The sequence below is a fragment of the Thalassophryne amazonica genome, chromosome 12 (assembly GCF_902500255.1).
Source record: "Thalassophryne amazonica chromosome 12, fThaAma1.1, whole genome shotgun sequence".
NCBI lineage: Eukaryota > Metazoa > Chordata > Actinopteri > Batrachoidiformes > Batrachoididae > Thalassophryne > Thalassophryne amazonica.
The window spans coordinates 44266289-44279900 of record NC_047114.1 but is presented as its reverse complement, the minus strand read 5'-3'; the positions used below and the strand labels follow the sequence as shown (position 1 = coordinate 44279900).

The following is a 13612-nucleotide window of genomic DNA, read 5'->3' as shown; positions in this document are numbered from 1 at the left end:
ATAAATACTTAAAGTAGTTGATCAAACGTTCTTACCGCTATTGTTTCTGTACGAAAATGTTGCTTTTCGTCCCACACATGGAAGAGTCATGTTCAGCTCTTTGGATCTTTAGTTATTGATCCGTTCGTCAATTTTCGTGCAAGATGTCAGATGTGGGAGGTTGGATGAAGTTGGACGAAAATCAAACAGAACGCTGACAGTACGAGAACTATGAAAACAATGAGGAACCGTCAAGACAGAAAGCAAAAAGAATACGGACGAATTGAGGTTGTCGTCAGGATTCGTTCACATTTTTCAACAGTTTGAAAATTCTGACAAAGTGCCAGCTACAGGAACAAAGCTGGACAACGGTTAAATAATGTCTCAGAAAGTCAATGTAAGTGCAGATTTCTTGTTTCATTTTGGCTTCGATGTCCTTCGTTAGTGCTGTGTGACGGGATTAAGTTAGCTGAGATGAACTAACCCACTCAGCCACCCATCAATTTTTTTTTTGTCAAGCCCACTGTTACAAGCACAGTTACCCAAAGCTACATAGACATGTCCAGATTTTTCCGGCTTTAGTGGATGGATGCACTCTACTGGGTGCCATGCTGGTGTAATCAGAGAAAGTCCCCCGGCCAGTATTTATTTAAAGGGTCCCTCATACTGAAAAAGACATGAACATATGTATGTCAAGCACACATGTTAACCAACATGAAGGAAATCCAAACATAAGTCCAACAGATATTAAAATGGCAGAGCTTTACTGAATTTGGGAAAAATTTCGAAGTATTGAATGAATGCACAGTTCTGTGGTGACTAGTTTCATGACTACTTTCAACAAATCATTTACTTTGCCTGTTACCTGTTTTAGTTAGTTAGTTAGTGAGTAAATGTCTCTGAATCCAGACTGGAACCCGGAGACACCGGGAAGAGCCTGTGGCTTCTCGGTTTATCGTCATCTTGAACCACTGATATGATTTGAACAAACCTTTAGATCAGTGTCTTGAACGCAGCACGAGCTTCTACGTGTAGATACAGAAACACTAGATAGGTCATATGGTTTCCTGGCTATGGGAGAAGACGTTTAGTTCAGCTGCCATCTTATGCAGGTAAAAAAAAATATATATATATTTCCTGCACCAAAACAGTAACAGAAGCTGCATCTTGAACTTAAATTTATGATTTGTACGAAATCTATAAGTTTTACAACATAACAACTCATCTCAGATACACAAACCTTTTGATCACATGATCACAGAATGGTTAAATTAAAAGGTAAAGGGGACTGAAATTTTACATGACATCGTAGGCATGCTGCAGGTAGCAGGAACACCAGCACATTTAACACATTATTTTACACAGAATAACCACCTGTTTGCAGATATTCACATTACTGATAGCTGAATAGTTGCAAACCAATTTTGGACTGTAAATCTTTGGAACAAATATTAAATTATTTGACAAAACAAAAAAAAATGCTTTCCTTACTAACTTAATTTGAAAATTCAGTGCATAAATAATGTGTGTGAGTCAGTGCAACACTCTAAAGCTGTCACAATCCGAGCTTTAAACCATAATGGATTTATTTCACAAAGTGTTGCATGGTAAATTACGTTTGTTCGCTCCACACCAAAGCAGTTAATCCCTGTCAAATTATTGTATTTACATCAGCTGGAAGAGCCAGTGACAACAAATACTGGCACGCCAGTCGCCTACCATCACCAGCTGCAGGGTAGACAAGTAGTTGTCATCTTACAGAACATACTTAAGATAGGTCTGGTGGGATCTGCTTCAAATACTTTTATGAATATCTGAATACAGGATTACTACACAGGTTATGAGTCGACTCCTGACCAACACTGCAGTCCAGTTGGTGGCGGTAATGCTCCATAGAAGCTGGTTGCAAACCGCCATAATAATAATAATAATAATAAGAAGAAGCCTACCATTACAAGATGGCGGCCAGACATGCCGTGGGAGCGTGTCCACTCTAGTTTTTGACTAACTCTATACAGTACCGGACGGCGCGATTTGGACTGAAAACTTCCTGAATGTAAATGAAACATTTTTACTTTTAATTGTTCTTTTGTAGTTGCAGGTGTAGTAAACTTAGTTACTGCACGCTTTTTAAAATTTTATGTTTATACATAGGTTAGGCGGTTCTCACTTTGTGTAGGAGTTAAAAACGGCTGATGTATCTTCTAACAGGTACCACAAACTTCAAACGGCGAAAAGACGTTTGTTGGCAAATCTGATATAAATTAATTTTCAATTAAAGGTACAACAGCCAAGCGAAATACATATTACTTCATCGTAACTGCACAGTACCTCTAGAAAGTACTCAATTATACAGTACATACATCATTACTGCACAGTACCTCTAAAAAGTCCTCAATTATATAGTACATACTACTACATCATTACTGTACAGTACCTCTAAAAAGTCCTCAATTATATAGTACATACTACTACATCATTACTGTACAGTACCTCTAAAAAGTACTCAATTATACAGCACATACTACTACATCATTACTGTACAGTACCTCTAAAAAGTACTCAATTATACAGCACATACTACTACATCATTACTGTACAGCACCTCTAAAAAGTACTCAATTATACAACACATACTACTACATCATTACTGCACAGTACCTCTAAAAAGTACTCAATTATATAGTACATACTACTACATCATTACTGTACAGTACCTCTAAAAAGTACTCAATTATACAGCACATACTACTACATCATTACTGTACAGCACCTCTAAAAAGTACTCAATTATACAACACATACTACTACATCATTACTGCACAGTACCTCTAAAAAGTACTCAATTATATAGTACATACTACTACATCATTACTGTACAGCACCTCTAAAAAGTACTCAATTATACAGCACATACTACTACATCATTACTGTACAGCACCTCTAAAAAGTACTCAATTATACAGCACATACTACTACATCATTACTGTACAGCACCTCTAAAAAGTACTCAATTATACAGCACATACTACTACATCATTACTGTACAGCACCTCTAAAAAGTACTCAATTATACAGCACATACTACTACATCATTACTGTACAGCACCTCTAAAAAGTACTCAATTATATAGTACATACTACTACATCATTACTGTACAGCACCTCTAAAAAGTACTCAATTATATAGTACATACTACTACATCATTACTGTACAGTACCTCTAAAAAGTACTCAATTATACAGCACATACTACTACATCATTACTGTACAGCACCTCTAAAAAGTACTCAATTATACAGCACATACTACTACATCATTACTGTACAGCACCTCTAAAAAGTACTCAATTATACAACACATACTACTACATCATTACTGCACAGTACCTCTAAAAAGTACTCAATTATACAGTACATACTACTACATCATTACTGTACAGCACCTCTAAAAAGTACTCAATTATACAACACATACTACTACATCATTACTGCACAGTGCCTCTAAAAAGTACTCAATTATACAACACATACTACTACATCATTACTGTACAGTACCTCTAAAAAGTACTCAATTATACAACACATACTACTACATCATTACTGCACAGTACCTCTAAAAAGTACTCAATTATACAGCACATACTACTACATCATTACTGTACAGTACCTCTAAAAAGTACTCAATTATACAACACATACTACTACATCATTACTGCACAGTACCTCTAAAAAGTACTCAATTATACAACACATACTATTACATCATTACTGCATAGTACCTCTAAAAAGTACTCAATTATACAGTACACACTACATCATTACTGCACAGTACCTCTAAAAAGTACTCAATTATACAGTACATACTACTACATCATTACTGTACAGTACCTCTAAAAAGTACTCAATTATACAACACATACTACTTCATCGTAACTGCACAGTACCTCTAAAAAGTACTCAATTATACAGTACATACATCATTACTGCACAGTACCTCTAAAAAGTCCTCAATTATATAGTACATACTACTACATCATTACTGTACAGTACCTCTAAAAAGTACTCAATTATACAACACATACTACTACATCATTACTGCACAGTACCTCTAAAAAGTACTCAATTATACAGTACATACTATTACATCATTACTGCACAGTACCCATAAAACATACTCAATTATACAACACATACTACTACATCATTACTACACAGTACCTCCAAAAAGTATTCAATTATACAGTACATACTGTCATTACTGCATAGTACCTCTAAGTACTCAATTATATAACACATCACTACTGCACAGTACCCATAAAACATACTCAATTATACAACACATACTACTACATCATTACTGCACAGTACCCATAAAACATACTCAATTATACAACACATACTACTACATCATTACTACACAGTACCCATAAAACATACTCAATTATACAACACATACTACTACATCATTACTACACAGTACCGATAAAAAGTACTCAGTTATATAACACGTACTACCACATCACTACTGCACAGTACTTTTAAAAATTACTCAATATAGTACGTTGTTACTACACAGTGCCTATGAAAATGGAGCCTAAAATTATGGTACATTTCGTTACATGCACTCAGTTTTGACAAAACGAACTTTATATCATAGATACTTAAATAGTAAAATATGCCTAACGTGAAATTGATGCCACAATCCATCTCAGAAGCCAATACCAACATTTCATCCCATTTCGCCGATTACTGAATCGTCACTGGGTAGCAGCACATTTGATCCCATTTTGTACTGGATGGGCTATTAAGGAATGTATTTCATGAAATTAATGTTTATTATCCCCATTTCATGATTATTTACCCCATTTCGCTCCTCATTTTGTACGATTTTGTTACATTTTGTCCATTTCGTATTTTGCTATAGCCGTGAAAATATGACAAAATTGACTAAATATATCGTTAAAGAAAATGTAGAAGGTCACGTCATTGAGCTTGTGGATAAACTGATGAGTAAAGGAGATAACACCTGCCAAGACTTCCTGAACCGTCTACAAACTGACGAGATCAGGTCAACTTTTACCAAACTGAAGAGTGTGCACAGTGGGCCAATGCCTGCCTTACTATTACGTAACACATGCTGCTACGTCATTACTGCACAGTACCTATTAAAAGTACTCAAAAGTACAACAACCCCTGGCAAAAATTATGGAATCACCGGCCTCAGAGGATGTTCATTCAGTTGTTTAATTTTGTAGAAAAAAGCAGATCACAGACACTGACTAAACTAAACTAAACTAAAGTCATTTCAAATGGCAACTTTCTGGCTTTAAGAAACACTGTAAGAAATCAGGAAAAAACAATTGTGGCAGTCAGTAACGGTTACTTTTTTAGACCAAGCAGAGGGAAAAAAAAATATGGAATCACTCAATTCTGAGGAAAAAATTATGGAATCATGAAAAACCAAAGAACGCTCCAACACATCACTAGTATTTTGTTGCACCACCTCTGGCTTTTATAACAGCTTGCAGTCTCTGAGGCATGGACTTAATGAGTGACAAACAGTACTCTTCATCAGTCTGGCTCCAACTTTCTCTGATTGCTGTTTCCAGATCAGCTTTGCAGGTTGGAGCCTTGTCATGGACCATTTTCTTCAACTTCCACCAAAGATTTTCAATTGGATTAAGATCCAGACTATTTGCAGGCCATGACATTGACCCTATGTGTCTTTTTGCAAGGAATGTTTTCACAGTTTTTGCTTTATGGCAAGATGCATTATCATCTTGAAAAATGATTTCATCATCCCCAAACATCCTTTCAATTGATGGGATAAGAAAAGTGTCCAAAATATCAACGTAAACTTGTGCATTTATTGATGATGTAATGACAGCCATCTCCCCAGTGCCTTTACCTGACATGCAGCCCCATATCATCAATGACTGTGGAAATTTACATGTTCTCTTCAGGCAGTCATCTTTATAAATCTCACTGGAACGGCACCAAACAAAAGTTCCAGCATCATCACCTTGCCCAATGCAGATTCGAGATTCATCACTGAATATGACTTTCATCCAGTCATCCACAGTCCACGATTGCTTTTCCTTAGCCCATTGTAACCTTGTTTTTTTCTGTTTAGGTGTTAATGATGGCTTTCGTTTAGCTTTTCTGTATGTAAATCCCATTTCCTTTAGGCCGTCACAGATGTTGACTCCCATTCGTTCCTCATTTGTTTTGTTGTGCATTTTCGATTTTTGAGACATATTGCTTTAAGTTTTCTGTCTTGACACTTTGATGTCTTCCTTAGTCTACTAGTATGTTTGCCTTTAACAACCTTCCCATGTTGTTTGTATTTGGTCCAGAGTTTAGACACAGCTGACTGTCAACAACCAACATCTTTTGCAATGATGCAATCTTTTGCGTGATGATTTACCCTCTTTTAAGAGTTTGATAATCCTCTCCTTTGTTTCAATTGACATCTCTCGTGTTGGAGCCATGATTCATGTCAGTCCACTTGGTGCAACAGCTCTCCAAGGTGTGATCACTCCTTTTTAGATGCAGACTAACGAGCAGATCTGATTTGATGCAGGTGTTAGTTTTGGGGATGAAAATTTACAGGGTGATTCCATAATTTATTCCTCAGAATTGAGTGAGTCCATATTTTTTTCCCTCTGCTTGGTCTAAAAAGGTAACCGTTACTGACTGCCACAATTTTTTTTCTTCATTTCTTATAGTGTTTCTTAAAGCCAGAAAGTTGCCATTTGAAATGACTTTAGTTTTGTGTCATGTCTGTGATCTGCTTTTTTTCTACAAAATTAAACAACTGAATGAACATCCTCCGGGCCAGTGATTCCATAATTTTTGCCAGGGGTTGTATGATTCACTTTTTTTTTTTTTTTTTACTTAATCTAATACATTTACATCAAAGATGTAAATTTACATCAAAGATGTAAATTTTCATTCTAACATCCTCTTTAATTGCAAAGTTAAAAGAAATATTTGACAACTGAACTAAATCAAAATGAAAGGCATCAGAGGGCTGATGATCCAAACCCTGTGCTCTCTCCACACTGGGATATATTCATGTCTGATAGTTCATTATATCAGTCAATCTCAAATATTTTACTGATCACTATTAGCTTGACATGATCTCTCTCGTCCTATTGGTTGCAGAGGTACAGCAGAAAATATGTTTATCTGCCCAAGTAAAGTTTCCACAAATTTTTTAATTACCTTGTTCACAGACAAACACACAGGACCGATTACAGTACCCTGATTACAGTACAGGGTAAATATAAAACTTATCACTTTTACAAAGCTAAATTATCACTTTTGCAGGTGTCAACAAATCATGGGATGGGGTAAAATAAATGTGTTTTAATCTGTATCTATATATATTATTTTGTGTCACAACTAGTAATTATGCCATAATGCATGTGTTACACAACTTAAAGCCACAGTGTGTGCAATTTAGCGCCATCTAGTGGTGAGGCTGCATTATGCCGTCATTGTGGATGATTTTGTTTCCCTTCATGTTTTCGCTTCTTTAACGACAGAGAGTTGTGCTTCCTCGTCTTGTCTTGTGATGAGCAAAAATATATATGATCCTAAATTTCACAAACACACAGGTTCTCAAACCTGCCAGTTGTGTGTGTATCCCATCAGACGTACGAGGGTAGGCTGAAAAGTTCTAAGGCTCACTATAATGCAGTTAATGCATTACTCCTTCATGGGGAGCCTTAGAACTTTTCAGCCTACCCTCGTATGCATGCACACCACAGCTTGAGGTCTGCAACATGTATCTTCGTCTCACTCAATGAAAGCATTTTGTTTTGTTGTTGCTCAATAACTTTAGACATTTTATCACATATACTGATTATACAAAATAGGTTAATTTGCAGTTATTTCTGGAAATCTTGTGCTTCAAACATAGGGATCCAATCATTCTGATCAGGACTGCAGTTAAAAAGAATGTCATAGGAAATATTGGATTGTGTTTTTCAGAAGACCTATGGGAGGCTACTGGTTTGGTAACAGTGTCACATTATATCACTACTGCAAAATTACTTACAGACTCTTCTTGTTTCCTTCATCTCTCCCATTCAGCATGTCAGCCAAAGACAAAGTGAGACAGAATAAAACAGATATTCAGTCAGTTTTGTCTGCTGACTACAGGCTTATCCTCAACAAAGTCTACGAGAAAAAACTCATAACATTAAGGGACTACAACAACCTTAAATGTATCAATAAAGAAAATGTAGAAGGTCACGTCATTGAGCTTGTGGATAAACTGATGAGTAAAGGAGATAACACCTGCCAAGACTTCCTGAACCTTCTACAAACTGACGAGGAGATCAGGTCAACTTTTCCCGAACTGGAGCATGCACAGTGGGCCAATGCCTGCCTTGAGACTCAGCCCATCCAAACCACCTGTCCAGTTCATGGAGGTATACTATATTTGGAATTTAAAATATGCAGGTTGACCTTAGACTTTCCTGCACATCAATACTGATTTGGGTGAATAAGAACATTTTATTTCTTGTATGCTGAACTGGTCCTTGTTGACATTTGAACGCTTCCTTAGTTAGTTTTATATTTGAAGGTCTAATTATGGTTTGCTCTGATGTTCCCAGATGTTTTGTCACTGGATATCAAGAGGAGAAGGCAGGTAACACCTTGTCCTGATCTTGGCAATGCACACATTAAAATGATGATAACAGTCATCAACGATCTGAAATAAACACGGATTTAAATATTCCATCGTGTTTTGTGAGAGGTGGTTTGTCAAACTGACACCCCCCCCCCCCCCCCCGGTTTTAGGACGAGCAGTATCAGTTGACCACCGGTCCGAGTAGCATCTGTGTCATCATGAACAATATGAATTTTGAGAATGGCAGTGTGAGAATGTGGAACAGACAAGATGCCCGTACGTTACAGATACACATTGTAGTATTTAACAGCTGTGCTACTTTTTGTTGTTTGTAATAGTTTTTTTTAATGTTGTCAATTCCCTACAGAAAGTTTGGCAGAGGTATTCAGCTGGCTAGGTTTTCGAGTGCTGATGTGTAAAGACCAAACCAACAGCCAGATGGATGGCGCATTGAAATGCTTGGCTTCTCCGAGCGACATCTCTCAGCTGCAGGACTTCAATGTAAAAGAATGGTCTGGAAGTGGATTTATCGACCTTCAGGAGCTTCCTCGGCACGGGGATGCATTTATCTGCTGTGTTCTGAGTCACGGGGTGAAGGGTGGAGTCAAAGGCACCAATGGAGAGTTCCTTTCTATTAAGAAATAACGACACTTTCCAGGCGAACAACTGCCACATCCTCAAAGGCAAACCCAAAGTGTTCCTCATCCAGGCCTGCCAGGGCCAGAAGGTACAGGGTGGAGTTTAGCAGCAGATCTGGAAGCCGATGCAAGTTCTGATCAGCCGGTCTCCATTCCTGTGGAAGCTGATTTTTTGATTGCCATTTCCACCGTTGAAGATTTTGTATCATTTAGACACAAAACAGATGGCAGCTGGTTCATTCAGTCTTTGTGTCAGCAGCTAAAGGAGCGCTGTCCAAGGTGAATATAAAACTCAGTATCGCTACTTAATGCAAGATACACCTACATATATTTGCATGGGTCAGGTCAGATTTGGGAGCCTGCACTGGCGTATTCATGCATGAACCACGACACAGAACTGCTCTGCAATGCCAACTGACAACCATCCAGAGAAACCTGAAGTCTATCCTCATCCCTCAACTGTCGGCATCCGGAGACAGGAGCTTCCTCTGGTCCTGTCTAGTCACTAGGGGTCCTGAGCAATGTGCTGGGTCATACTTTGGAAAACGTCCCTCATGGCTTTCATGTCACGCATGACACTCCCTCAAAAGTGTGAAAATGACAATGGCACTACTCTGAGCATTGATTGGTATCAGGTGTGAGATATTGAAGGATTATCTACAGAGATTTAGTACCAAAGACATCTTAGGTCACTAGTTAGTCCAGGACTTTGACTTGGTTAGTTGGCTTCCTGCAGAGTTTTCAGGCTTCCAGTGATTTCCTAAACTCGGCCATAAGGAACATGTCTGTATGCACTGGCTTTGGAGACTGAGAGACACATAAGAAGAGGTTATGGAGTCATGAGGTTGGTGGACATAGGTGTTTGGTGCTGCCGAAACCTTTGGGGGTCCTGGTGCTTCTGTCTTATTGTCTGGTTGTGAGATTTGGATGCTCACCTGTGATTTAAGGTGACATCTGTTGTATCGTACTACATTGTAACTGGGTAATGCTAAGAATGACTTTTCTGTTTTAAAAAAAAAAAAGGTTACTTAGTGAGAACCTGATGAGGAGAATAACTTGTGTTTGGAGGCAGTGTCAGTTACAACACTTTGGCCATATGGAGCATTTCTGTGAACACGATCCAGAATGTATGTGCCTTAGTGTCGAGGACCCCAGAAACTCCAAAAGGTCAATGGGTCACCCACATTTCACCTGGCTGCACCAGAAAGATGAGTACTTTTGAGAGGTGGGGGTAGTTAACTGTATGGATGGTTCCCATCCAGGACCCAAGACAGTCGTGGGGTGGCTGCAGCAATGCACAGCAACAGGGTGTGCTCCCAGATCTGACCTTCAGTGTGGTGTCAGAAAGATCTGATTACCATACCACCATTATACCATATATAATTCTATATAAAAATATAGAATTATATGTCATATACTCTGTCAGTTGTTGGTGATAATAATGGTTATCCATTTACATAGGCATTGTCTGAGTGAACTGTCTATTTGTCACTGCTGCACTCTATAGTGAAATAGTTGTGAACTAAGTCACATATTTCAACTTTTGGCCATTTTTGTTTTGTGTTTGTTCTTGGAATATATGTGTTGCAATTCCATGTATTACTGCAAGAATAATACTGCATCTGCAGTGTTGTAACTACAGTTAAATATTCAAGTGCTTATATTTGTTGAACTAATATTGGCATTCTTTATTATGCTGTTCTCCATTTTCTTTTTGTTTTTAGAGGTGATGACTTAGTTGCCATCCTCCATCACGTAAACAAAGATGTCAGCCAGAAAGAAGTGGCCGAATATAATCCTGGTGCAGTGAAACAGATGCCTGAAGTGAGGTTCACCCTGACGAAGAGACTTGTGCTGTCACCACATCATTAAATCATCACCCAGCTATCTACAGGCAGGTCCATAAGTATTTGGACAGCAACAATTTTTGCCAATTTTTGCCTCTGGATATCACCACAATGGGGTAACATTCAAGAGGTGCTTATAATGTAGACTTTATTTCAAGGCATTAAACAAAAATGTTGCATTAACATTTAGGAATTATAGCCCCTCCATCTTTAGAGGCCATAAGTTATTGGACAGACCTAGCTAAAGAAGCACTGTGTAGTAAATCTGTCTGGAGCAAGTAGTTGTCAGATACTAAGTGACAATGCAAAGAGTTGAGTGAGGGAAGCCACTAAAACTCACATGACAAATCTGAAGTAGTTGAAGAAGCTGTGCACAGTGCAGCTTTTGTCTGATGTATTGTCAGTCACAGCTTCACAATGGAGTGGCACAGAGGATGACTTTCATACAAGAAAACAATCTTTGGCTCAATTCTCCCATGTGCCTTCTGCCAAAGTGTACTTAGAATTTCACCTTTTTAAGAAAATCCTTCTGTGTTCCACTCTGCCATGAAGCTGTGTAATAGGGCGATGCAACAGGCTAAAATTGCACTGTGCGCAGTTTGTCCAGACACAGAAGCCTAGAACTCTTTCAGAGTTGTCTTGGTGGCTTCCCTCACCAGCCTCCTTCTTAAACACTCACTCTGTTTTTGAAACCTGCCCTACTTCAGAGTTTATCATACAAACCATAACTTTTGTATTTCTTAATGATTGAGTAAAATGAAGTCCAGGACATATTCAGTGACTTGGAATGTTCATTTATTCATCAACTGACTTGTCTAAAGAAAACAGTTACTTATGTCCTTTAAAATGTAGGTACTGAATAAAAATGATTATTATTCTTAAAGGGTTTGTGTAATATTTCTATTAATCCCTTTAAATCTGAAAGTCTACACAACATGCACATCTTGATTGTTTGGTTTTAATTCCATTGTGGTGGTGTACAAAAATTGCACCATTGTCCAAATAGTTATGAACCTGGTGAGCACCATGTTTCTTTTCTGCTCTCAGGGGTCAAGAAGGGTGACACACATGACATAATGAGTAAGAGGGGCTCAGTGGACAGTTAACCAGTCCATCGCACTACTAACATACAGTCAACAGTCACTGTTACCTCATAAAATCACCAGAATTGAACAAATGTGTTTTAGTTTATAGGTCTGTCTCCAATGTATAAATATCTCAGGGAGTGGGTTTTCTTCCAATGCATGCAGCTTTTTTTTTATATATATATAATTTTTATAGTCAGAAGTTAGTTCTAGATTTTTCAGTACTGATGCTGATTTTGCACTTTGTGATCACAGATTTTATCTGTGAATAAATTTTTTTTTTTAATTTTAAGACATGATGTCTTTCTTTGAGGATATGGTGTGTGTATGTGGATAGGATAACCTTCACCTTATTTTATAGAGGTATATAAAACCCAGATAGTTTTACCAAAGAAGCCTAAAAATGTTGAATCCTGGTGTGATTTTGAAACCCAACAAGCAAATAATACATACATGTGACTTTGCAACAATTCTGAAAGCCATTTTTGATTTCTTTCCAACTTTGCCAGTATTGGGTACATTTATACACACAGACAATTGCTTTCAGCGATGTTTAAAGTATCCATTTTACTAAAGTGCCACATAGTATGACAAATGTAGTTCCAGGAAAGTCTTACATTACATCCGCAATGCATCAGAGGATGTCATTCATTGAGTTTGTCTGTTGACTTATCTCAAAAAGTGGTGGAAGGTTTCTTCACCCTGGTGAAGAAGTATTAAGAATGCATTTACTGATAAGTCAGACAACTTCCTCCAACTGGACATATTTGGTTCTTCAAGAAATATTTCCTGTAATCAGTGAAATATGTTTTTAAAAAGGTTGCTGTTGTACCCCAAATGATTTATCAATACTAAAATAAAGGCTGTTCCTTTTAAATGAATCAAGACTTACCTGTATTCACGACATCATAAGACTGCACATATTTTGTTTGGATAAAATCCCTACTATACATTACATAATGGGGTTTCACTTATGTGGTAAAATGTCTTGATTAGCTTAGTTTGTCATTGAAAAATAACAGTTTTTTCCCCTATTACAATGTGCTGCGAACCGTATTTCACCTAATTATACAAATGTAAAATCCAAGCAGCGTTGACCACCAGGACCCTGCGATTAGTGCAACACTCTCACCACTAGATGTCAGTATTTAATCACCAGTGTAGGCTTGTCTTAATTTTGTGTTGTGAACCTGATCTCATCTGTGTCGCTCAGAATTTAAAAATTTCAGAGCTGAGTTATGAACATAAATTTTGCAGGTTCAGCTGGCTCACTGACTACATTTATCCTGCGCATTTTCTTGTCTTGGTCAGTGAAATATAAACCCTTCAACGATAACAACTAGCGTCGAACACCTGCATATTAGTTTATATTTTTGTTTAATCTGTCCTTAATTTGTAGTTAGTTCTAAGTTCTATA

The 13612-nt window shown here is 37.6% G+C and overlaps 1 pseudogene; it reads left to right on the top strand.

Annotated features, from left to right (window-relative positions):
• Window positions 1-1965: 1965 nt before the first annotated feature.
• Window positions 1966-12670, top strand: LOC117522628 (annotated as a pseudogene).
• Window positions 12671-13612: the final 942 nt, after the last annotated feature.